This window comes from Eubalaena glacialis, chromosome 3 (assembly GCF_028564815.1).
Source record: "Eubalaena glacialis isolate mEubGla1 chromosome 3, mEubGla1.1.hap2.+ XY, whole genome shotgun sequence".
NCBI lineage: Eukaryota > Metazoa > Chordata > Mammalia > Artiodactyla > Balaenidae > Eubalaena > Eubalaena glacialis.
This window is the reverse complement of record NC_083718.1, coordinates 87,833,183-87,860,854: the sequence shown is the minus strand read 5'-3', so window position 1 is coordinate 87,860,854 and position 27,672 is coordinate 87,833,183. Positions and strand designations below refer to the sequence as shown.

General features: G+C 35.6%; 1 pseudogene; it reads left to right on the top strand.

Annotated features, from left to right (window-relative positions):
- LOC133087076 (olfactory receptor 5AP2-like) lies at positions 1-27,672 on the top strand (annotated as a pseudogene).

Sequence of the window (27,672 nt, the reverse complement as noted above, 5' to 3'; positions counted from 1 at the left end):
ATGGAAAATCAAGGTGTGGTGGCTGTATTCATCTTCCTAGGACATTCCAACCATCCTGAATTATAAGGGTCATTCTTCCTGGTCTTCTTGATCATTTATCTGATAACTCTTCTGGGAAATACTTTCACATTAACAATGGTCAGAGTCAATCCCACCCTCCATACGCCAATGTATTATTTTCTCAGCACTTTGAGTTTCTTGGACATCTGCTACTCATCTACCACCATTTTGGTCATGCTGGTGAACTTATTCTAGGAGAAGAAAACCAATTTGTATGAGCGCTGTCTTTCCCAGATCTTATTCCTTGTGACCTGTGCTGGTGCTGGTGCTGACGCTGTCTTGTTGGCTGCTGTGACATGACCAATATGTAACCATTTGCCACCTTCTTCAATATCTGCTCCTCACGAGTCTTAAGGTCTGCGTATATTTGTTGAGTGGAACTTGACTGTATGGGCTAGAGAATTCTGTGAAACACACAGTGCTGACACTCTCTGTGGACCCAACCAGGTCAGCCATTTTCTCTGTGACATCCCATTGCTCCTGAAGCTCTCCTGCTCAGACACCTCTCTCAATGGGTCTGTGTTCCATATGGCCAGCACCACCACTGGCCTGAGCTCCTGCCTATTTACTGCAGTGTCCTACATGCTCATCATCTCTGACATCCTTAGCATTCCCTCTGCTCAGGGCAGGAGTAAGGCCTTCTCTACCTGTGCATCCCACCTCCCTGTGGTGGTGGTCTTCTTTGGAACAGCCAAATTTAACTATAACAGACCCAATATAAGCTACATCCTGGACATCCTGGTCTCTGTGCCATTCTGTGTTGTGACCCCTATGTTTAACCCTGTCATCTACAGCCTGAGAAAAAAGGAGATCAAGGGGGCCCTGAGGAAGTGGATGGAAAAGGTGAATTCTCTAGTAATATCAGTGAATAGATCAATATTTTTCATTCTGGAGAATTTCTTTTTGTCTTTTCTTTCTCTCTTTTTCCAGTTGATCACATTTATTTGTATGATAACTTTTTAATTTATTAAAATACCATTTTAAATAATTCTTTTTAACCATTTTAAAATTGTGTATATTTAAGGTGTACAACATGTTGATTTGATATGCATATACATATCATATCATATGAAATGGTTATTAAAGTCAAGCAAATTAACATACCATCCCCTCGAAAAGGGAATCCCCCTACACTGTTGGGAATGAAAATTGGTGCAGCCACTATGGAAAACAGTATGGAGCGTCCTCAAAAAAACTAAAAATAGAGTTGCCATCCCAGCAATCCCACTCCTGGGCATATATCCGGACAAAACTATCATTTAAAAAAGATACATGCACCCCTATATTCACAGCAGCACTATTCACAATAGCCAAGACATGAAAACAACCTAAATGTCCATCAACAGATGAATGAATAAAGCAGATGTGGTACATATATACAATGGAATACTACTCAGCCATAAAAAAGAATGAAATAATGCCATTTGCAGCAACATGGATGAATCTAGAGATTATTATACTAAGTGAAGTAAGTCAGAAAGACAAAGATGGATACCATATGATATCCCTTATATGTGGAATCTAAAATATGACACAAATGAACTTATCCATGAAACAAACAGATTCACAGACATACAGAACAGACTTGTGGTTGCCTAGGGGAAGGGGGGGAGGGGAGGGATGGATTGGAAGTCTGTGATTAGCAGATGCAAATTATATATAGAATGGATAAACAACAAGGTCTTACTGTATAGCAGAGGGAACTATATTCAATATCCTGTGATTAACCATAATGGAAAAGAATATGAAAAAGAATATACACATATGTATAACTGAACCACTTTGCTGTACAGCAAAAATTAACACATCACTGTAAATCAACTATACTTCAATAAAATAAATTAAAAAAACATATCATCTCCTCACAGTTACCAAATTTTTGTGATAAGAGCACTTGAAATCTACTCTCTTAGCATACTTCCAGTGTTCAATACAGTATTATTATCTATAATCATGATGAAGTACATTAGATCTCCAAACTTATTCATCCAAACTATATAACTACAACTTTGCACTCTTTGACAAACATCTCCCTGTTTTCCCCACCACACTTTCCCCAGCTCCTGGTAACCATCATTCTACTCTCTGCATCTATGAGTTTAACTTTTTTAGATTCCACATATAAGTGAGATCATGCAGTATTTGTCTTTCTGTGCCTGGCTTATTTCATAGCATAATGTCCTCCAGGTTCATCTATGTTGTCACAAATGACACAGTTTTCTTCCTTTTTTAGGGCTGACTATATCCATTGTACATATATATCAAATTTTCTTTATTCATCTGCTCATGAACACTTAAGTTGATTCCATATTTGGCTATTGTGAATGTTTCAATGAACATGGGATATCTCTTCTAGACTCTTTTCATTTCCTTGGGATATAGACCCAGCAGTGGGATTACTGGATCATATAGTAGTTCTATTTTTAATTTTTTGAGGAACCTCCGTACTGTTTTCCATGATGGCTATATCAATTTACATTTCTACCAACAGTGCACAAGTGTTCCCTTTTCTCCATATTCTTGCCAACACTTGTTATCTTTTGTCTTCCTGATAATAGCCATTCTAACAGACATGAGGTGGTATCTCACTTTTATTTTGATGTGCATTTCTCTGATGAATAGTAATATTTAACATTTTTTCATATACCTGTTGGCCATTTGTATGTCTTCTTTTGAGAAATGTCTATTCAGGTCCTTTGCCTATTTTTTAGTCAGGTTTTTCTTCTCAGTATTGTGTTCTATGAGTTCCTTATATATTTTGGATATGAGCTTCTTAATCATATGTATGGTTTGAAAATATTTTCTCTTATTCCATAAATTTCTCTCCACTCTCCAGATTGTTTCCTTTGCTGTGCAGAAGTGTATTTAGCTTAATGTAATCCCATCTGTCTATTTTGCTTTTGTTGCTTGTGCTTCTGGGGTCGTATCTAAAAACCATTGCCCAGACCAATGTCAAGAAGCTTTTGCCCTATGTTTTCCTCTAGTAGTTTTAGTTTCAGATTTGACATTTAAGTTTTTAATCATTTTTAGTTGATTTTTGTATACAGAGTGAGATAAGTGTCCAGTTTCATTCTTCTGCATGAGGATAATGTTTTCCCAATACCATTTATTGAAGATACTTTCCTTTCCCCATTTTGTGTTTTGGTACCTTTGCCAAAGATCAAGTGACTATAAATGCATGGATTTATTTCTGGGCTCTCTATTCTGTTCCATTGGTCCATTTGTTTTATTCCATTTATGATCATGCTATTTTGGTTACTATAAATTTGTAGTCTATTTTGAGTTCTGGTAGTGTGATGCCCCCAGCTTTGTCCTTTTTGCTCAAGATTGCTTTGGCTATTTGGTGCCTTTTGTGATTACATACAAATTCTATGATTATTTGTTCTATTTCTGTGAAAAATGCCAATGGAATTTTGGTAGGGATTGCAATGAATCTGTAGATCACTTTGCATAGTATAGACATCTTACAATATTAGTTTTCCTAATTCATGAACATAAATATCTTTCCATTTATTGGTGTCTTCAATTTCTTTCATCAATGTTTTATAGTTTTTAGTGTACAGATCTTTCACCTCTTTGGTAAAATTTATTCTAGGTATTTTTTGATGCTATTGTAAACAGAATTGTTTTCTTAATTTCTTTTTTCATATAGTTTGCTATTAGCGCATAGAAATGAAACTAATTTTTGTAAGCTGATTTTGTATACTACATCTTTATTAAATTGTTTATTAGTTCTAACAGTTTTTTTGGTGGAGTCTTTAGGGTTTTGTGTATATAATATTATGTCATCTGCAAACAGAGACAATTTTACTTCCTCCTTTCCAATTTGGATGTCTTTTATTCTTTTTTCTTGCCTAATTGATCTGTCTAGGACTTCCAGTATTATAGTGAATAGAAGTGATGAGAGTTGGCACCATTGCCTTGTTACTGATCTTAGAAGAAAAGGGTTCAGCTTTTCACTGTTGAGTATGATGTTAGCTGTGGGCTTGTCAATATATGGCCTTTATTATGTTGAGGTACATTCCTTCCATACCTAATTTGTTAAGACTTTTTATCATGAAAGTGTGCTGAACTTTGTTAAGTGCTTTTCCTGCACCAATTGAGATGAACATATAATTTTTATTCTTCATTCTATAATGTGGTATATCACATTTAATGATTTGCATATATTGAACCAGCATTGCACCCCAGGGATGAATCCCACTTGCTCATGGTGTATGATACTTTTTAGTGTGCTGTTGGTTTGCTAGTTGTTTTTTTTTTTTTTAGGGATTTTGTATCTATGTTCAGAGGGATATTGTCTTGTAATTTTCTTGTAGTGTACTTGTTTAGCTCTGGTATCAGTGTAATGCTGGGAATTTGGAAGTACTCCCTCCTCTTCAATTTTTTGGAAGAGTTGAGAAGAATTGGTATTAATTCTTCTTTAATTGTTTGGCAGAATTCACCAGTGAAGCCATCCTGACATTTTCCTTGTTGGGAGATTTTTGATTACTGGTTCAATCTCCTTACTTGTTATTGGTCTCCTCAGATTTTCTATTTCTGATTCGGTCTTAACAGATTGTATGCTCTATGAATTTATCCATTTTTTTCTAGGTTGTCCAATTTGTTGGTGTATAAATGTCTATAATAGTATCTTACAATTCTTTGTATTTCTGTGGTAACTGTTACAATGTTTCCTCTTTCATTTATAATTTTATTTGTCTTCTCTCCTTTTTTTCTTGTTAGTCTAGCAAAAGGTTTGTCAATTTTGTTTATCTTTTCAAAAACCCAACTCCTAGTTTCATTGATCTTTTCTATTTTTATCTAATCTTTATTTCATTTATTTCTGCTCTGATCTTTGTTATTTTCTTCCTTCTGCTAACATTAGGTTTAGTTTGTTGTTTTTCAAGTTTCTTCTGGTACAAAGTTACATTATTTTTTGAGATCTTTATTTTTTTCCTGTGTAGGCATTTATCACTATAAATTTCCCTTAGAACTGCTTTTGCAGCATCCCATAAGTTTTGGTATGCTGTATTTTCTTTTTTTGATCTCAAGACATTTTTATTTCTCTTTTGATTATCTTCTTTGACCCACTGTTTACTTGAGAGTGTGTTAATTTCCACCTATTTATGAATTTTCAAAATTTTCTCCTGTTACTGATTTCTAAACATTATGGTTGGAAAAGATATTTGATATGATTTCAATCTTCTTAAATTTGCTAAGATTTGGTTTGTGACCTATTTTATGATCTATCCTGAAGAATGGTCCGTGTGCACTTAAGAAGAATGTATATTCTACTGCTGTTGGATGGAACATTATGTATATGTCTGTTAGGTCAATTTGGTCTATAGTGTTGTTCAAGTTTGCTGTTTTCTTATTGATTTTCTGTTTGGATGATCTATCCATCGCTGAAAGTGATATATTGAAATTCCCTACTATTATTGTATTACTAATTCTCCTTTCAGTTCTGTTAAAATTTCCTTTATATATTTAAGTGCTCTGACGTTGGGGATATATATATTTATAACAGTTATATCATTTTGATGAATTGACCCCTTTAGCATTGTACAGTTGTCTTCTTTGTCTTTCGTGACAGTTTTTGACTTAAAGTCTATTTTGTCTGATATAAGTATAGCCATTCCTGCTCTCTTTTCATTGCCACTTGCATGGAATATCTTTTCTAATCCCTTCACACTCTGCCTACGTGTGTTCTGAAAACTAAACTGAGTCTCTTGTACACAGTATATTGTTCTAGCTTTTAAAAAAATAATCCATTTAACCACTCTGTGTTTTTTGATTGGAAAATTTAATCCATTTATATTTAAAGAAATTATTGATAAGTGAGGATTTGCTATTTCCATTTTGCAAATTTTTCTTTACTGTTTTGTAGTTTCTTTCTTTCTCTCTTATTGTCTTTCTTTGTGATTTGATGCTTTTTTGGGTAGAGGTATGCTTTGATTCCTTTCTCCTTGTCTTTTATGTGTATACTTCAAGTTTTTTATTTGTGGTTACCATGAGGATTACATAAAACATTTTATAGTTATAACAGTCTATTTTAAGCTGATAACAACTTAACTTTAAGTGATAACACTTAACTTTGACCGCATACAACAACTTTACACTTTAACGTCTCATAATTCCGTGTTTTGTTATTGACATCACAATTCAAATATTTTATATATTATATATCCATTAACAAATCATTGTAGCTATAGTTATAATGAATACTTTGTCTTTTTACTTTTATGATAGTTAAAAGTAACTTTTATACCACTATTACAGTATGAGAGCATTTAGAATTTGACTATGAGTTTTATACTTTCATATGTTTTCATGTTGTTAGTTAGCATTCTCTCATTTCAACTTAAAGAACTCCCTTTAGCATTTCTTGTAAGACAGGTCTAGTAGTGATGAACTTAACTATGGATAATTTCTTGTGTGTAGAAAAAAATGGACGTTCTGGCTGACATTGCTCTCTCAATATAGCATCTCTTTACAACTGTTGTGTTCCATTCTACCAGGGCAAACAATTACAACTGTGCTGAGCATTTGACACATTGTAATCTCATGTTCATTGTGTTCTTTCCAGTGAACTGATTTTCACAACTCCAAAACAAGTACCATATCCATAAGAAGTCACTCATAATTTCCCCCCAAAACCTCCAACCCTAGGCAAGTATTAATCTACTTTCTATCTCTATGGATTTGCCTATTTTGGGATTTAACATAAATGTTAATATACAATATGTGGGCTTTTGTGTCTAGTTTCTTTCCTTTAGCATCATGTTTTCAAGCTTCATCCATGTTGTAGCATGTATCAGTACTTCATGCCTTTTTATGCCAAATAATATTCCGCTGTGTGGATATATCACATTTTATTTATCCAATTATCAGTCGATAGACATTTGGATTATATCCACTTTTTGGCCATTATGAATAATGCTGCTATTAACATTGTGTACAAGTTTTTGCAGATTTATATTTTTATTTCTCTTGAGTATGTATCTATGAGTGGAACTGCTGGGTTATATAGTAACTCTATGCATAAACTTTTGAAGAACTGCCAGGTGGTTTTCCAAAACAGCTGCATAATTTTACATTACTACTAACAGTGTTTGAGGGTTCCAATTTCTCCACACCCTCACCAACACTTGTTATTAGTTTTTTTGGTGATAGCCGTCCTAGTGGGTAGAGTGGTATCTCATTGATTTTTTTGTATTTCACTAATGGCTAATGATTCTGAGGTCTTTCATAAGCACCATTTCTGTACTTCTCCTTAATATATGGAAAAACCCATGTTACTAATGGGATTTTTTAAACTTTAGAGACTTAACTCTTCACCCTGTCTAATGTTTATATTCTAATTTTGGTGGGGTAAAATACTGCAAGATTTTCAAACGTATAGCCTTCTCCCCTTCTATGACCTACAGAGCTGTTTGATGGCTCTGCAATTTTTCCTTTAGAACCCACATCAACAGTGTCATCACCAGGTCATGAGAAATGGCAGAACCAGAAATCAGGGGACATGAAGACATAAGGATGCTGGTGGGGAAGAAAGGAAGCACCACGTCTAGGTGAGCAGACCTAATTAGGAATGACTTGGTGCCAAGAGAGCAGATATGCTGTTAGTATTGTAGCTTCAGATACGTGTCCAGTTGAACATGCAACATGAGTAGTCTAGTTCCAAGATCCAAGGCCATGGCTACCAGAACAAGTGGAGAAAATTCCCTGGTGCTTTGTAGAATCCCAACTAAATGAGCCTCCATCCATGCATCTCCTTTCTTTTCCTAATGGGAAGGAGGAGAATGCAGTCTGTCAGGCTTTAGCCACCCACATCCTAACAAAAAATCTAGCACTGAAATTCACCCACAAATGTCCCAAAAGAGATGAGAAGCTGATCTCCTTATTGCATGCTGGGAGAAAATGATTGCCATGACTTTAATGAATCACAAGAGAATCAACTGCACTTCATTTCTACAGTTTCTATTCAGGCTTTTGCCCTTGAGTTGTGTTTGCACTCTGAGGAGTCCCGGAATAGCTGCTTAGAGAGAGATTACATGGGTACTCCCAAAAGGTCAGTCCATAGGCACTTATAAATGTCCATTCTAGAAAAATGAGTTCCTAGAGATATCAAAGAAGGATTTTCAACTCTTGCATTAGGAAATGAGCACGCTCAAGGCAGCTCCTAGAATGGAAGTTCCCTCTCATGATGCATGGCAGTCAACAGCCTGTTTTACAAAGAGTGACCTTTCCAGTCCAGGAACTAGAGTGAGAGCACGAAGCCCTGCCACCAAAGCCAGAAATCCAAGGCTTTCGGCAAGAGTCAGTGGTAAGTAGTTTAGTTACCATCACAGTTGAGAAAAACACTGCCAAGTGTCAGGATATACTTACTTCTTAAGAGCATGTTATAAAATATTAAACATATTTTCATGGCATTTATGTAATGCATAGCTTTAATATCATTTGTGTGTGTATCAATGTCTATAATAGTAATAATAAAACCAGAGTTGAAATGACCTTAGTGATTATCTATTTGAAAGCCTGAGGGAGGCCTGAATACCTTAAGTAAGATAATATGAGGAGAAAATTTTTCATGGTAAATAATATATAATGCATAGTATTACTCCTACTCTAATTTTGATAAGCAAGACAGAAAGCAAGCATTATCTCTTAGGCTACATTATAGTATGACATTAAGGGCACACTTGTTTAAATAAAATGTAATTAAATTTGCATAAAACATATTTGGAAACTCCCTTTGTTCACTAACTAGGGGGTTCTCATCTTTATGTTGCAACACACTGGTGTTTGGGAGATGTGTTCAAGCAATTTATTAACTGTAATAAAGCCTTGCAGCTTGTGAGTCATTTGCTTCTCCTACAGTTTCTTTCTAGAAACCTCATAGATTCAGGGTTATTCCTATATAATTTCATTCTCACTCCTTTGCCTTTGAGATGATTTATTGATTGGGAAAGAATGAAGCAGAGTTGCTGCTCTTTGGTTGGGAACTGAGCCATAGCCACCACGTGGTCTCCATTGGAACCACTGCTCTTATGGGAAAGGAGAACAGTAAGACCACCACAGGCAAAGGGGCCATGGTGCCACATTTATAACCCCATATAATATTATTTTTCTCTGGTCAGAAAGCTGTTTGCACCAGAACCACTGGACAGAAATGTCCTCCTGATTCAGCTGAGATGTTTTTTCTCAATCTCTTCTTTCTCTCTGGGCCTGACTACAGTGCTGGATTTTGAATTTTCCCTTTTCCACTGACTTCAACCTGGGTTTTCTGTAAGTGGTCTTTGCACCCCAAGGCTTGGCTCCACATTCAGCTTCAGTAGGCAGCGGGATCAGATGCCACTGAGAGTATGAGCCTCCATGATGGTGGGGTCAAGGACCTGAGATTCCCTCTCCTGGAGAGGTCATCAGTGGAGGCCAGCCCTTCTCCACTCTGACAATCACATTCATGAGAAGGAACTCAAATTTTAACAATGGCTCTCTGCTGTCCATGGGATAGGCTGGCGGACAGGTGCAGTTTCCTGTTGGATCCCTATAGAGCCACCCTCTTCTCAAACCTAAGACTAAATACACTGGCTAGGAAATGACCATCTATATCACATTTGAGGCAGAGATGTATGTTGAGAAATCCTTGTCTGATAAACACTTCCTGCTCTCATGCTGGGGCTGCCTAGGGGTAGGGATAATGGTAGAAAAGCAAGAGTCAATCACTCAACTCTTTCTGTAAGTATAGTATAAATTCAAGAAATTGGTTTGACTGATATTACCAGTAACTTTTCTTGTTTTTATGGGGGTTTTTTTATGCTGATTTTATTGAATTGTCAGGAAATTTAAAAGGTGTAGATATTCTCCCTGTTTGGTTCTCTTTTTTATTTCTTATTCCATGGAAAGTTCTAGCAGTACAATGAACTTTTGATTATAGCCTTCAAAGTCAGATAGATGGGATTAAACTCCAAGCTATGATAATAGTGGCTGTGCAACCTTAAGCATCAGTTCCTCCCTTGCAAACCCCAATAAAATACATAAACTTGTGATAAATACTTGAGATTGTGTGTATAAAGCACCCTACCCAGTGCCTGGTACATCAAAAGTACTCCATAAGTAGTAGCCACTATTATATTTGGGGCTATTGTTTTTGACAATCATAGGACTTTGGGCAAAACTATGCAGTGATGGAAAGGAAGCTGGGATTATTTGTACTCTGGCTTCTTTTACATGGTCAATCACATATGCATATTAACAAAGGACTTGAAAGACACACACAAAACTGTTAACAGTGTTGCTGGGCAAATGGTGGTGCAAAGGTGACGATATTCCATTTTCATTTAATATGTCTTTGACTCAGGGAAATTTTTAGCATGTGCTTTTTTTGAAATTTAAAATCCAATAAAATTTTTAATTTAAAAATATAATGGTGGGCTTCCCTGGTGGTGCAGTGGTTAGGAATCCACCTGCCAATGCAGGGGACACAGTTTCGAGCCCTGGTCAGGGAAGATCCCACATGCCACGCAGCAACTAAGGCCGTGCACCACAACTACTGAGCCTGCGTGCCACAACTACTGAACCCCGCATGCTTAGAGCCCGTGTTCCACAACAAGAGAAGCCACCACAATGAGAAGCCCGAGCACTGCAATGAAGGGTAGCCCCCACTCGCCGCAACTAGAGAAAGCCCAGGCAGCACAGCAACGAAGACCCAACGCAGCCAAAAATAATAATAATAAAATAAATAAAAAATAAATATATTTAAAAAATAATAAAATAAAAATATAATGAGGAGCCCTCTCTGTACATGTCTTTGTAACTTCCTGTGATTCTATAAGTATTTCAAAATAAAAAGTTTTCTAAAATGTAAAAGGTAAACATTAAGTAAAATATGGGATCTATGTATTTATCTATCTCTGACATAACATTAGGCTAAGGAGGTTTTCAGTCATGTGGAATGCTACCATCCCAAAGGACGTTCATAAATGCTAAATAGGGATTTTCCAGGTAAAAGGTAGGCAAAAACTAAAGAATACATTAAAATATTAAGTCTGACTCACTCATAGGAATATGAAATTTTCAAGGTCTTAGTAATGTCATATTTTCAGATGTATAATGACATTGGTAGAACAATGGAGTCTGAGAGCTGAAAGGAACTGTGGAAGTAACTCGAATTATCTTCATTTAAGACTTGAATCAATCTTCTTTGCAGGAGATGTAGCAATGTAGCCTCTCCTTGAACATCTCCCGTGATGGGATCTCATTACTCTCTCTAGATGATAAAATGCTTGTTTACCTAGTCTAAATTAAGTTAGTGAAATAAGAAGTTGCAAGGCTAAAAAAGACAAAGAAAGAATAGATATCAGGCCAATTAAGCACAAGGGTAAGAAGATTTCAATTCAACATGTGTTTGACAATGTGGCCGAGTGGACTATCAAGAAATACTTGAAGTAAAGCAGGCAAATAGAGTTGTGAGCCAGGACCACATCATTGATCCATTAGTAGGGGAAGGAGTATTACTCAGGGGTCAAAACTGAGACTCTGAATTCAGATCACTAGGATACCATTTTAAAGGTCTGAGCATCTGTTTTCTCACTGCAAACAGAGCTAATAACTGTACTTATAATTTCAAATTGCTTTGAGAATTCATGGAGTAGTTCATGAAGAGCGCCTGGCATATAGGACATGTTTAAAGATTAAATGGGAGGCATAGTGATGGTATTTACAGTATATACAAAAGGAGAAGAAAACTGTGTTCACTTTGAGGTGGCTTTGACTGATAATCACAAATTTGGTAGGAAGGGTTCCAAAGCTGAACAGGTAAGAACAAGGTCATGTTTCCATCATTACCATAGGTTGAGATGAAAGGGAACTTCATCCCCCTCACCTGATGGAAATACACGTGATTTACATGCACATAAAATTTGAGAAGCACTTGCCTATTTGATGACTTCTGAATATTTCATCTGGTCCTACATGCCTATATGATAGGGAAGGGAACAAATAGAAATCTGGGGCAAAGCAAAAATACCTTATATTCTGCAGCAATAAATTAACTTTGATACAGACACCTCAGATCTTCTGGACTTTCTTTTAGAAAAATTATCCTGAGTGCTCTTACTAATCATCATGTGTGTGTGTGTGTGTGTGTGTGTGTGTGTTTTAAGTAGGTAGACAATTTACTAGGCCATGAAAATGATATTTAAATTTTAAATCATTGCTTTGTATTACTGGAATAAATATGAATAGATGTTTTCCTTGTGTGCTGTAAAGCTTTTCACAATCACAGCAATTACCCCGGTTTATATTATGTCCATTTTGTTTCCTTGAAGAAAATAAACCCCTAAGGTTAGTCAATAAAACACTTCATGAGTGTTAGCTATTATTATCTAATGGGTGTCTCTATTCATTTCTTTGTTTGGAAAATCTTGGTTAAATTCAGGTATGTAAAAGTGTGTTTCTTTTCAAAGTACTTCATTGAGTTTTGTTTTATTTTTTGATTGGATGAGTTATTCTGAACTTATATTAATCTTTAAAGAAAAACATACTGTTTTACACTAAATTCAACAAAATTTCTTTCAAGCTAGACATTTTTGTATACAGAACCAGCATTAGAAACCTCATCCTCAATTCATTTATACTATAAAATCTATCCCCACTAAATAGTGGAGAGAAAGTTCATTACCATAAAGCAGAGGGTTTGAGATTGAGATTGTCTATTTGTGTGCAATAGCATGCAAATTCCAAGAGGCAAGGGTTCGGGGTATCACATAAACTCTAGTGTGTAAGTGGTGCTTGTTTATGATGAATTTTGATGTTGATGATGATGATGATGATTCACCATTGTTACCCTATACAGTGTGAGCATTGGGATTATGGAAAATGAAATAAATATCACTCTTCACCCCATACTCCTAGCTCACAAAAAAATTAGACTAGCCAGTCAGTTCTGATTCTACTGCCTTTATATATTTTGCCCCATTTTGTCCTCAGGGATGGACTTCAAATCATATTGTAAAACATTTAAAATAAGCAGGGTGTACAACTTCAGAAACCATATTTTAAAAAATCACTAAACATTTTAAAATTCACTTTTATAATTTAGCTACACACAGATGATGCATCATTTTCTCTTTGTGGGACCACCTTCCATGAAAGATTTCATTTCTTTCTAAGAATAAACCTAAATATCTACCTACAAAAGAAGTTGTTTATCTACCTTTTCAATATCATGAGTTAAAAGAAAATGCACGTTACTGATTTTTAATGAACTGAAATCCATCTATGCAGTTGATAGAGAAAACAAATAATAGTACACACATATTACATAAGGGTTTTCTAAAAGAACATGCAGATTGTCAGCCCAACTCTAACATTACTTTACTGTGAAGGGATGCCTACAGCTAACATGGAGAGAATGGTGAGTATCAGTAAACTTTCTTGGATACATCTTCCACCAACCTCCCTGTGAACTTTTGGGGATCACAAGAGTCCCACCTTAGCCTACTTCTCTTCTTACTTTATCTATTCTCTGGTTGATTTCATGTTCAGCTATGGATTCAAAAGCTACCTTCAAGACAATGACTCCCAATCCATTTCCAAACAGGTTTAGCCTGTCTCCTGAGGTTAAATCCTTTATTTTCAACTGTCTATTGGGCATTTCCACATGGATATCCCACAGATACCTAACACTCAGCATCACTCAGATCTAATCCACTGTCTCATCTCCCCATACCTACTATACCTCATTTATTTCCTGTTTTAATTAATTACCCCAGCCTGCCCAAACTGATTCAGATCCTCACCACCCATCAACTTCAAAGTGCTCCAAGTATGTCTCCTTCTCTGTGATTGATTGCTTCATGGATTTTCTCCAACCTCCAAAACTCTACATCTTCAGTTACAGACAGTTTCATTTTGATATGGTTTTAGTTTTCAGACTACTCTCTTGGACAACCAAAGGTGTTTTACATGAAGGCATGTGGACTATGAAGGACTCTGGGGATGGGTTTCACAATTATATGACCCCACTGGGATTACATGGAAGATTCTGTGCATGGGTACACATGCATTTTCTGGATCTATAGAGTTTTATCAGTTTCTTAAAGCTGATAATTTTCTAAAACACAGGCTATTACCTTCCAGATGTCCCCTGCTTCCAGTCTGCCCTCACCTAGTGTGTGGTCTCTGGGCCATTGTTGATACCCTGCAACATTCCTGCCCATTCTCACACCAAAGTCTGGCTTCCAGGCAGCCTAGACACCTGGACTCCCTGCTGCCCATGAGGAAAGAGAGGATATTTTCTGAGACCCCTGTTGGAGGACTGTTCAGTTTTTGTTTTTTTCCAACGAGCTTGCTCAGAGGGCAGGTCTGACACGACCTCCACATGCCAGTCCTATTCCCCAAAGCAGCTGCTTCCCTAACACCTCCTCTGGGGTAGCTAATAAGGTTGTGCTATAACTGAAAAGCACCAGCTTCTTAGAATTAATGATGGAGTTTGGTAGCAACCAGCCAGGGCTGACTTACCAGGTCTCTGCTACTAACAGGAACCTCCAGGGATTGGGGATGCAGCTGTAGGTGAAAGGGCTGCCAGCAAAGCTCAGAATCCTGCAGTCTTCCTTCCTCTGGCAGGAGCACAGCTCTCAGGGAAGTTCACTAGTGTCCCAGAGACCTCTGGATCCTTTCTCCTGTAAACATGAGGACAACAGAAGTCCCATGAGCTTGTTTGCCCTTGACTGGACAGACCCATGTTGTCTGTTTTACTTGAGATTTCTGCCATCAATATTGCCTGGGTTGCCAACCTACTTATGGGACAGTGTTCTCACACATGGCACCTCCCCCAGTAAAACACACACACACACACACACACACACACACACACATGCACATTGTGAGCATTACTTTTCATCTGTAGTCCAAGGCCCATGGGACTAACAACCAGGTTCACTCCAAATTAATCACTGAGGAGAGTGAATTAATCATTGTGAATCCTTAATCATTATGCTTGTATATGTCTGAAGAGGCAAAACTGTAGGCGGGGAAACAATCTAAAGGCAGTTACAATGGTCCAGATAAGAGGTGATAAGTTTCTGAACTGTAACTGTAGTAGAGGGGAAGTAGAAAGATGAGAAAATGGAAGAAAATATTTAAGAGGTCTTAGTGATTGGTTGCACTTGGCTCTGACCAACACTGAAATGAAAATTGCATGAAAAATATCTCCTGTTTTGATCTTTTTCTTACTTTATTTTTAAAAAGTGAATTATATTTCACATACAGTAAAATGCACAAAACTTAAGTTTATAGGTTGATGAATTTTTACAGATATACGCACCCATGAACACTACTCAAATTAAGATATAGAATATTTCCATCACCTCAGAAAATTCCTTCATACTCCTTTCCCATCAGTGTTATCCAGAGGTAACTTTGAACTTATTTTAAATGGCTACCACAGTACAAATTATTTTAAGTCTTTCTTCCTTTATTTGTTAAAAAATTTGTCTTAGATTCATCATTGTTTATACATATATTGGTATTTTAAATAACCGTGTAGTATTCCATTGTATGACTATACCACACTTTTGTATCCATTCTCCTGTTGATAGGAATAGTGTTTATTCCTAGTTTATACTATTATGAACAAATTGGTTTTGATTGTTATTATACAAGTCATTTTGTTTACATATGCACCTACTCTCCTCGGGTATGTGCCTAGGAATGGTGTTTCTGGGTCACAGAGTAACTGTATGTTTGACTTCATTAGAAACTTTCCAAATAGTTTTCAAAAGTGGTTGTATAGACTTCCAACTTCAGCTCAGAGGTTTAGAGAGCTGAAAAGAGTGTTGCTTCTCGCATTGCAACAACAACAGTAAAGTTGGACATAATGCAAATTAATGACTTTTCTTGAACCCATTAGGGAATTGAAGTTGCAGGGCAAACAACTAAACAGAGAACTGGGGAAGCATAGACTCTTGCAAGGAGAAATAGGAACCAAGCATTTTTTTTTTTTAACCTGGGACAGAAGCCATCGGATGCCATGTAAGCTGATAAGACTCAACTTCTCTGTGAATTTAATGAATTACTAAACACTAAGTGTGGGCCGGCATGAGTGTGTGAAATCCCTGGGTACCATAGACAACAAGGTTTTCACCCTCTTGCTTTCCTCCATGAACTCCATCAGATGCTCATAGCAAAGACCAACAAGTATTGAGAAAGCTTCCCTATATGGGGCTGTCTGGGGGAGGAAGGTGGGGGGAACAGCAGCGACTGCAAAAACTTCTTCCAGGCCCATTTACCATATTTTTTCCTACAGAAGTAAAGCTGTAATCTGCAGGGCAAAAGCAACAAAAAGTATCACCTTAGGACTTTGTAGAAAAACATTGCAGCTGGGAAGGGACGGGGACAAAAATTCTACTACTCAGGGAGAGGCTATGGGCTAGGACCAGCACTACAGCTGGCAGAGGGGCAGGATCACTCGTGAAGGCCACACCCCCAAGACCCAGGTTCGCAGTACCTAAGACTAAGCCTTACCAGAACATCAGAGGATATCTACCCACTCCCCCACCTCCCACCCAACCCCCCAGTTCCCCAACAGCCCACTAACAAACAATGAGTAAAATTAACAGTGGAATACAATTGTTACAGTGGCATCAAGAAACAGATTATCTCTGAGGGTAGTAGTATGAAAGGTAGACACAAAGCAGGCAGGGAGAGTAAAAATTGAGGAAAATAAAACTCTGGCAAACTTGCCTAACCCGAAGCACAAGAAATCAGTAGAGAAATTTGAAGCCTGTAGTGCACTGAAGGTAACCATAGCAACAACAAACTCCAAACTCAGGCCAACTCCTCTCTAGATTAACCCAAACTCCCATACTAGAGGTCTAGCAGAAGGGAAGACATGCTCATCTCCAAGCCTCATCCTCCCCAAATTTACCTCAGTCTCTACTGTCCTAACTGTTCACTTTCAACAAAAAGTTATGAGGGGGCTTCCCTGGTGGCGCAGTGGTTGAGAATCTGCCTGCCAATCCAGGGGACACGGGTTTGAGCCCTGGTCTGGGAAGATCCCACATGCCGCGGAGCAACTGGGCCCGTGAGCCACACCTACTGAGCCTGTACGTCTGGAGCCTGTCCTCCGCAACAAGAGAGGCCGCGACAGTGAGAGGCCCGCGCACCGCGATGAAGAGTGGCCCCCACTTGCCACAACTAGAGAAAGCCCTCGCACAGAAACGAAGACCCAATACAGCCAAAAATAAATAAATAAACATAAAAAGTTATGAGGTATACAAAAAAGTAAAAAAAACACAACCCAACATTCTGAAGAGACAAAACAAACATCAGAACCAGACTCAGATATGACAGAGATGGTAAAACTATCAGACAAGGAATTTAAAATAACAATGATTAATAGATTAAGGCATTCAATGAAAAAGGTAAACAACATGCAAAATCAGAGCTAATTTCATAAGAGAGATGGAAACAATAAGAAAAGATCAAGTAGAAATGCTAGAAATAAACATAGTGACAGAGATAAAGAATTACCTTTATGGGCTCATCAGCTGAAGAAAAGAATCCATGAACTTGAAAATATGTTAAAGAAATTACCGAAACCAAAACACAAAGAGAAATAAAAGTAAAAAACCAAACCCCCCCCAAAATCCAGAGTATCTGAGAGCTATTTTACAGCACCAAACATAAACATAATTGGAATCCCAGAAGTAGGATTATTAAAAAATACATCTCAATAGATGTATTTAGAAAAAAAATTCAACAAAATGTAATGTCCATTCATAATAAGAGTCTTAATAAGGTAAGAATAGATGGAACTTCCTTAACTGGTAAGGGCACATTTTTAAAAACCCTATACTTAACATCATATTTAATGGTAAAATGCTGCATGCTTTCCCCCCAAGGTCAGGAACAGGCAAGGATGTCCTAACCCCTCCTATTTCACATTGTTTTAATTTGCATGTTGATGTATCTTTTCTTAAGTTATTGGCCATTTAGATATAGTCTTTTGTGAAGTGTCTGTTCATGTCTCCCAGTTTTCAATTGTGTTGTTCATTTGTCTTTTGTGTTTTTATTATTGATTTATAGGCATTTAAAATATATTTTGGATGTGACTCTTTTGTGAGATAAATATAAATATTTTCACAGTCTCTACACTGCTCTTTATCCTTTAATAGTGTTTTTTGAAGAGCAAAAGTTCTTAATTTTGATGAAGTAGGATTATCAATTTTGTTCTTTAGGTAAGTTGGGAGTCAAGATTCTTTATTTTTCATACATATATTCAGTTGCTCCAGCTCCCTTTATTTAAAAGTATTTCTTTAACATATTGAATGGCATTGGTAACTTCATTGAAAATCAATTGCCAGTATATGTTATGTGTCCATCTCTGAGCTCTGTTTTGTCCCACTGATCTGTCTTTCCTTACAATAGTGCCACACTATCTTAATTATTTAAAGCTATATTAACTCTTGAAATATGAAATAAGTTCTCCATCTTTATTTTTATTATTCAAGATTATCTTGGCTATTCTAGGTCCTTTACATTTCCATATAAACTTTAGAATCAGTTTGTAATTTCCTCAAAAAGGACTACTGAAATTTTTATTCGGATTGTGTTGAATCTGTAGTATGATTTTTGTGTCTAATTTCTCTAAGCAATATTTTGTGCTTTACAATGGAGAGAACTTGCAAATTGTTTGTTAAATTTATTTCTACACACTTGTTGATAAAGCTATTGCAAATAGTATTGTTTTAAATTACATTTCCAGAGTTTGTTGATTATAGAAATAAAATTAATCTTTGCATATTGACTTTGCTTCCTGAGATTTTCTTAAATATTACTTCTTTAATTCCTCTTGATTTTCTACATACACAATCATGACATCTGTGAATAAATGCAGGTTGACATCTTTCCTTCAAACATTTATGCCTTTTATTTTTCTTGTCTTGTTGCATTAGTTAGGACTTTTAGTACAATTCTAAATAGAAACTGTGAGAGTGGACATCCCTGTTTTTTTTTATGTTACACAGAATGTGTCACCATTAACTATAATACAAACTGTAGGGTTTTTCTAAATATATTTTACCAGATTGAAGAAGTTCCCATTTATTCACAGTTTGTTGGATGTTTATTTTTTATTACAAATGGGTATTGAATTTTGTCAAGTGCTTTTTCTGCATTTATTGAGTTGTTCACAGTTTTTCTCCTTTATTCTATTAATATAAGGATGGCAATGATTAATTTTTAAATGGTAAAACAACCTTACATTCCTGTAATAAACCATAATAAACTATGGTGTATTATCCTTTTCAAGTATCATTGGATTGGATTTGATAGTATTTTTTTCAGCATTTTTGTGTCTATGTTCATGAGGGATATCAGGTTGTAATTTTCTTTTCTTATAAAAAACCTTGTCACATTTTGGCATCAAGATTATGCTGTTGTCTTAAAACAAGTTGGGAAGTATTCCCTCTGTTTTTATTCTATGAAGAGTTTTTGTAATACTGTATTATTTCTTCTTAAAATGTTTGATAGAATTCACCATGAAACAATCTGGGCCTGGAGTTTCTTTTTGGCAAGGTTTTTAATTGAAGATTAAATTTCTTTTAATAGGTTCACACCATTCATATATTCTGTTTCTCCTTATGTCAATTACTTCTTACATTTTCAGAAGTTGTGTTTTTCAAGGAATTTGTCCATTTTATCTAAGTTGTCAAATTTAACAGAATAAAGTTGTTCCTTGTATTTTATTATCTTTTTAATGTTTGTAGGATCTGTAGTGGTGTCCACCTTTTTCATTCCTGATTTTGGTAATTTGTGTTTTCTCTTTTATTTCTTTGATCAGTCTTGCTAAGGGTATATCAGTTTTATTAAACTTTTCAAAGAACAAAATTTTGCCTTTATTGATTTCCTGTTTGTCTGTTTTTTTATTTTATTAATTTCAGGTATCATTAAAAAATTTTTTTATTTTGGTTTAATTTTATCTTCTGTTTCTAAACAGTAAGTTAGAAATACTTCTACCCAATAGGGTTAAAAGCCTAGATTATTTATTTTAAACATTTATTTTCTTATATAGGCATTAAAAGCTATAAGTTTCTCTCTAAACTTTGTTTTAGCTACACCCCCCCCAACTTTTTTTTTTTTTTAATTTTTGGCTGGGTTGGGTCTTCATTGCATGTGGGCATTCTCTGGTTGCTGTGAGTGGGGGCTACTCTGTTGTGGTGCATGGACTCTAGGCACACAGGCTTCAGTAGTTGCAGCACGTGGGCTCAGTAGTTGTGGCTCACGGGCTCTAGAGCACAGGCTCAGTAAGTTGTGGCACTTGGGCTTAGTTACTCCACAACATGTGGGATCTTCCCAGACCAGGGATTGAACTTGTGTCCCCTGCATTGGGAGGCAGATTCTTAACCACTGCACCACCAGGGAAGTCCCCACCCCACAAATTTTTATTAGCTGTGTTTTCATTATCATTACATTTAAGATATTTTCTATTTTCCTTATGACTCCTCTGACCCATAAGTTTTGTAGAAATGTTTGCTAAATTTCTAAATATTGGGGAATTTTTCAGATATCTTTTTGTTATTAATTTATAATTTAATTCCATCATGGTCAGGAAACATACTCCATATGAAACTTGCTTTGTAGCCCAGGGTATGGTCTACTTTAGTGAATATTCCGTATGCGTTCAGCTGGAATGTTTATTCTGAAATTATTGGATATAATGTAGTGTTAATTATGTCAAGGTAATTGTGTTGTCACAAAATATATTTGTGACAAAAATCCAAAATATATTTTAATAATTAAATATTGTATATCCTTACTGAATTTTTTGTTAACTAATTTCATAATTTTCAATGAGAAAGGAGTATTAAAGTTTCCAACTATGATTGTGAACTTGTCCAACTCTTCTTTTGTCAATATTTTCTTTATTTTTCAGTTATTTTAATAGATGCTTTTACACATTTGTGATTATTATATCTTTTTGATGAACTGATCCTTTTATTATTACAAAATATTCCTCTTTACTTTTGGTAATCTCTCTATCTTAAAGTCTACACATCAACTTTTTTTATGTTTGGTTTTACATAGTATATTTGTCCCTATCCTTTTATTTTGAACCTATTCAAAATCTACTATGTAAAATGAGTTTCTTAAAAAGGGGATATACTTGGTTCATTTTAAAATACAGTCTGAAGCTCTGTCTTTTTATTGGAGTATTTATTCTACTTACATTTTCTGGTATTACTGATGTAATAGACTTAAGTCTAGTATTTTATCATTTGTTTTCCATTTGTCCCATCTGATCTTTTGTGCCTTCTTTTGGATTGAGTTTTAATTTTTATTACTATTCCATTTTATCTCTTCTATTGGTTTTTGGATATAATTCTTTGTATTTTTTTTAGTGCTCACTCTATTGTACTATACATTGTTTACTTAATATGATCTATCTTTAATTTATGTTTTACTACTTAAGGTACAATGCAAGAATACTACAAAACATTTTTCCATTTTTTTCACCCTCCCACCCTTTGTGTTGTTATTGTTATGTATTTAATTTCTATCTATGTTATAAGCTCTCCAATGCATGTTATTATTTTTTTGAACAGTTAGTAGTCTTTTTAATTCTTTAAAAAATATATTTGCCCATTTATTTGTCCTTTTGGACTGAGTAAATTTTTTATGATTCCATCTTAAATATGGTCTCTTTTCTTTCAATTTTCATTTTAGACATGGAAATATTAAGCAAAGAGAGAAGAAGTAACTTACCCAGGTTCTCATAACTAAAGAATTACAATGATGAGTTTTGATCCCAAGAAATCTAACTCCAGAGTTCACAACTTAACCAATGTAGTATATTGGCCATGAAAGGAGAGTTTACTATAAGCAACTGAAACTTAAACTTCAGGGCCCTAATTTGCAGAGACATTTTCTAAAACCTTGGGTGGTGCCCTAGAAAGCTATTCACATAATCATGCTACCAGAAGATTTACAAAAGTAAGATATTTTCAAAAATTTTAGGGGGCTTCCCTGGTGGTGCGGTGGTTAAGAATCCACCTGCCGGGGCTTCCCTGGTGGCGCAGTGGTTAAGAATCTGCCTGCCAATGCAGGGGACACGGGTTCGAGCCCTGGTCTGGGAAGATCCCACATGCCGCGGAGCAGCTAGGCCCGTGAGCCACAATTACTGAGCCTGCGCGTCTGGAGCCTGTGCTCCGCAACAAGAGAGGCCGCGATAGTGAGAGGCCCGCGCACCACGATGAAGAGTGGCCCCCGCTTGTCGCAACTGGAGAAAGCCCTCTCACAGAAACGAAGACCCAACACAGCCAAAAATAAATAAATAAAATAAAGAATTATTTTAAAAAAATAAAAAAAAGAAGTATATCTAAGTATTTAAAAAAAATGCTTTAAAAAAAAAAAAAAAAAAGAATCCACCTGCCAATGCAGGGGACATGGGTTCGAGCCCTGGTCCAGGAAGATCCCATATGCCATGGGGCAACTAAGCCCATGTGCCACAACTACTGAGCCTGCGCTCTAGAGCCCGCGAGCCACAACTACTGAAGCCCGCATGCCTAGAGTCCGTGCTCCACAACAAGAGAAGCCACTGCAATGAGAAGCCCGCACACCGCAATGAAGAGTAGCTCCCACTTGCCACAACTAGAGAAAGCCTGTGCACAGCAACAAAGACCCAATGCAGCCAAAAATAAATATAAATAAAATAAATTAATTAAAAATTAAAAAAAAAATTTAAAAAAGCTCCTCCACACCAAAAAAAAAAAAGTTTCAGGACTTCAGAAACCTGGATCTTCTTCCTGCCATGTGAAATAATCTGAACTTCATTTGATAGAGAATGGAGGCCACTGAAGGATTTTTAAGATAGGGAGTGATTGGATATATTTTAGGGTTTAAAAAGATCATTGCTTTCAATAGGATAGCATCCTAGGATAAGGTTCCCAGTTTAATATTGATTGGATAGTTTATGAAGGCTGCCCTTCAGGTTGCAGAGCAAAGTTTCTGATTAAATAATTCAATAAATACTTGTGTTCCTTTAGTAGTTTAGAAACATGAATCATGAATTTAAGGGCACACATAAAAGCCAATCAAGTAATATATATATAACAATCAAGTTTTATATATATATATATATATATATATATATATATATATATATATATATCTATCTATCTATCTATCTATATCTGTTGGGGTTCTAACAGGATAATATTTTGCTTTAATTGATAACTTATATGGGAGAAATAAAAATAAGCTAGGTTTTATCTTTATTCTTAATGAGAATTATTTATTATGTAAAAAGTCGATAAGGAAGAAGATGTTAAAATTTCCAATGTGTAAAGTTTTCTACTCTAGAGATTAAAATGGGCTGATGAGCATGATGGGCTGATATCCACAGGTCAGGAGAAAGATATAAGGAAGAATAATTAAACATAATTAGGCAAAATGAAAAAGAATTAGACTAGATTTTCTCAAAGGAAATATATTAAAATCCAGAATTATCTAAAAATATAGATTTATTTATTCATTCAACACATAATTACTGAGCACATACTGTATGCCAGGCACTGTCTTAGGTATGAGGGATAAAGAGGGAGCAAAACTGAGCTCCTGGCCTCACTGAACTTATACTATAAACAGATTCAAATAGATAAATAATTTCATGCCAGGTGTAGCATAATGTTACAAAAGAAGTAAAGCAGGAGAAGAGGATAAAATGATGGAGCTGCTATTTTAGATAGAATTTTCAGAGGAAGTATCCTTAAGGAAGTAACAGTTCAGGAAAAACTTCAATGAAAATAGGAAACGGACCATGCAAATATCTGGGGGAAAGTTTCTAGCTGAAGAAATATCAAGTACAAGCCTTTACAATGGGCATGTGTTTGGTGAACTTAAATGGAAAGCAGCCTTGTGTAGCTCAAGCTGAGTGAGCAACGGGGAATAATGGTGGGAAGTAATATTAGAAACGTAGTCAGAGGTCAGATCCGATGGGCTTTGTATGCCAAGGTGAGATCTTTAGATTTTATTCTAAGTGAGATGGGAAACTATCAGAAGGTTTTGAGTTTAAGAGTGGTGTAATTCTGTTTATGCTGTAAAAACTCACTCTGGTTGCTGCTGTGTGGAGATTGACTAAATGAGAACAGGGGAGTGGAAAGAAAATAGGAGTCTGTTGTAGGAGTCTAGGCAAGAGAAAATGATAGCTTGGACTGGGGTCTCTGTGGTGACAGTAGTGAGAATAATATTTATTCAATTTGGAAGGTAGAGCCACAGAAAATATTTTACCTTAAAATATTTTTGTATGGATTAAAACAATAGCATTGATAGCCACGGTTGATTGAACACCTATTATATAGCAGGCACATTACTTATATTATCTCATGTTACTTCTCCCAAAAACTCTGATATAGGCAGTATTAATATCAGAATACAATGAGCAAACTGAGGAACAGAGAAGTCTGCTAACTTATCCACCATTTACATCTAGCAAGCAGTAGGAGTAGGATTTGATTTTACATCTATCTGATTCAAGAGTCCACTCTTTCCACTATATCATCTCACCTCCAAGATTGAAAAAGGTGCAGAAATCCCTATTCACAGTTATTGTGAACCTGTCAGCATGGATAATTTAAAAGAAAGCTAATAACTGTATCAATTATTTTTTCAGAAAACATGCAATGTTTGAGAGTAAATCTTGGTGTCATAAAGTTTACTTTAATAAGTTAACATACTTAAGTATGTTTGATTACTTAGAATTTTTCCATCTGCAGTATATTTTTAAAAATGGAGACCAAATTTATTCTGAAGAGGTAACCAGAAATGCTCACATATACTTATGTATGAAAATGTTCATTCCAGTATTTATAATAGTAAAAGGTATCACCAAGACTGATGTCAAGGAGCTTACTGCCTGTTTTCTTCTAGGAGTTTTATGGTTTCAGGTCTTATATTCAAGTCTTTAATCCATTTTGAGTTAATTTTTGTGTATGGTATAAGACAGTAGTCCAGTTTCATTCTTTTGCCTGTGGCTGTTCAATTTTCCCAACAGCATTTATTGAAGAGATTTTGCTTTCCCCAGTGTATATGCTTGGCTCCTTTCTCATAAATTAATTGGCCACATATGTGTGGGTTTATTTCTGGGCTCTCTATTCTGTTCCATTGATCTACATGTTTCTCTCTTTTTAAAAATTATTTATTTATTATTTATTTATTTATTTGGCTGCATTGGGTCTTATTTGCAGCATGCAGGATCTTTTTTGCGACATGCAAGATCTTCTGTTGCGGTGCACAGACTCTTCATTGCAGTGCGCGGGCTTCTCTCTAGTTGTGTCACGTGGACTCCAGAGTGCACGGCCTCAGTAGTTGCGGCGCACCGACTTACTTGCCCCGCAGCATGTGCGATCTTATTTCCCCAACCAGGGATCAAACCCACATCCCCTGCATTGGGAGGCAGATTCTTAACCACTGGACCACCAGGGAAGTCCCCTATGTGTCTCTTTTAATGCCAATACTACACTGTTTTAATTACTATATTAACTTTGTAATATGGTTTAAAATCAGGGCACATGATGCCTCCAGCTTTGTTCTTCTTTCTCAAGATTTCTTTGGCTATTTGGTGTCTTTTGTAGTTTCATACGAATTTTATAATTATGTGTACTATTTCTGTGAAAAATGCCAATAGGAATTTTGATAGGGATTGCACTGAAACTATAGATTGCTTTGGGCAATATGAAATTTTAACAATATTAATTCTTCCAATTCATGAATACAGAATATCTTTTCATTTGTTAGTGTCTTTTTCAATTTATTTCATCAATATCTTATAGTTTTCAGTGTACCTGTCTTTCACCTCTTTAAATTTATTTCTAGGTATTTAATTATTTTTAGTACAATTGTAAATAGAATTGTTTTCTTTATTTCTTTTTCTGAGAGTTTGTTTTCAGTGCATAGAAATGCAACATATTTTTGTATATTGATTTTGTATTTTACAACTTTATTGAATTTATTTTTTGTTGTTGTTGAGTTGTAGGAGTTCTTTATATATGCTGGATATTAATTCCTTATCAGATATATGAATTGCAAATATTTTCTCATATTCTATAGGTTATCTTTTACTTCTTTTTAGTGCCCTTTGATGATACTTTAATTTTCATGAAGTAAAATTTATTTTTCTTTTGTTTTCCTGTAATTTTGGTGTCATATCTATGAAATTGTTGCCAAATGTAATGAAATCAAGATTTCCCCTCAATGTTTTCTTATAAAAGTATTATAGTTTTAGCTCTTAAGTTTTGGTCTTTAATACATTTTGAGTTAATTTTGTGTATTATATAAGGTAAGGGACCACTTCTTTCTTTTGCATGTGGATATCCAGTTTTCCCAGAACCACTTGTTGAAAAGACTTTTTTCCTCCCATTGAATAGTCTTGGTACCTTTGTTGAAAATCAACATGTATGTGAGAATTTATTTCTGGGCTCTTTATTCTATTCCATTGGTCTATATGTCTGTCTTATGCTAGTACAATACTGTTGCTTTGCAGTAAGTTTCAAAGTCAGGAAGTGTGAGTCCTCCAACTTTATTGTTCTTTGCAAAGATTGTATTGACTATTCAGGGTCCTTTGCAATTTCATATGAATTTGAGGATTGGCTTTTCCATTTCTGTGGGAAAGATCTACTAGAATTTTGATATTGATCAAAATGTGTAGATCATTTTGGATATACTGACATCTTAACAATGTTAAGTCTTCTTAACCATGAACATGGGATGTCTTGCCATTTATTTATGTCTCCTTTAATTTCTTTCAGCAATGCTTTGTGGTTTTCAGTGTAAAAAGTCTTTCACCTCTTTAGTAAGACATTATAAATACTTAATTCTTCTAGATGTCATTGTAAATGGAATTGATTTTTTTAACTTCCTTTTTGGATTGTTCATTGTTAGTGTACAGAAACACAAATGATTTTTGCATGTTTAACTTTGCTGAATTTGTTTATGAGCTCTAGTAGCTTTCTTGTGGATTCTTTGGTATTTTCTCTATATAAGATCATGTCTTCTGTGAATGGATAGTATTACCTCTTTCTTTCCAATTTGGGAAATTGTACTCCTAATATTTTAAAACTATAAGCAGAGCTCAAGATTTACATAACTGAAAAAAACCTACAATGGAGTACACTGAAAAGTAGCACTGATTCTGATTCTGCAGGTGATTAAATTCTTTATATTTTTCTAATTTTCCTGATTTTTTGCAATTAAATTTTATTTCTTAGAAAAATTAATATGCTTACCAAAAAGGGCAATGATAGGAGGTAGATATTACCAAGGTAGTGAGAAATGAGTTCATACTAATGAAGGGGTTAGTGGCTTGTTGCTGGTTTTAACCAAGTCTGCATTTATTTTCACACACCAATAGCCATGCAAATTTGTGGGTGGTCCCTGGGCCTGAGCTGGTTAGATCTGCTGAGTGAGAAGTTCTGGTCTCTCTGAAGACACTTCTGCACACCTCCCTCCACAGTCCAAACTGTCTATATCCAACATTATTTTACATGGCCCTATAAGTTTACAAGCCCATTTGGGGTGCTTTTTGTACGTTCTCATTATGGCTTCTTTTTTCTCATTGTTTTGTAGCTGTGA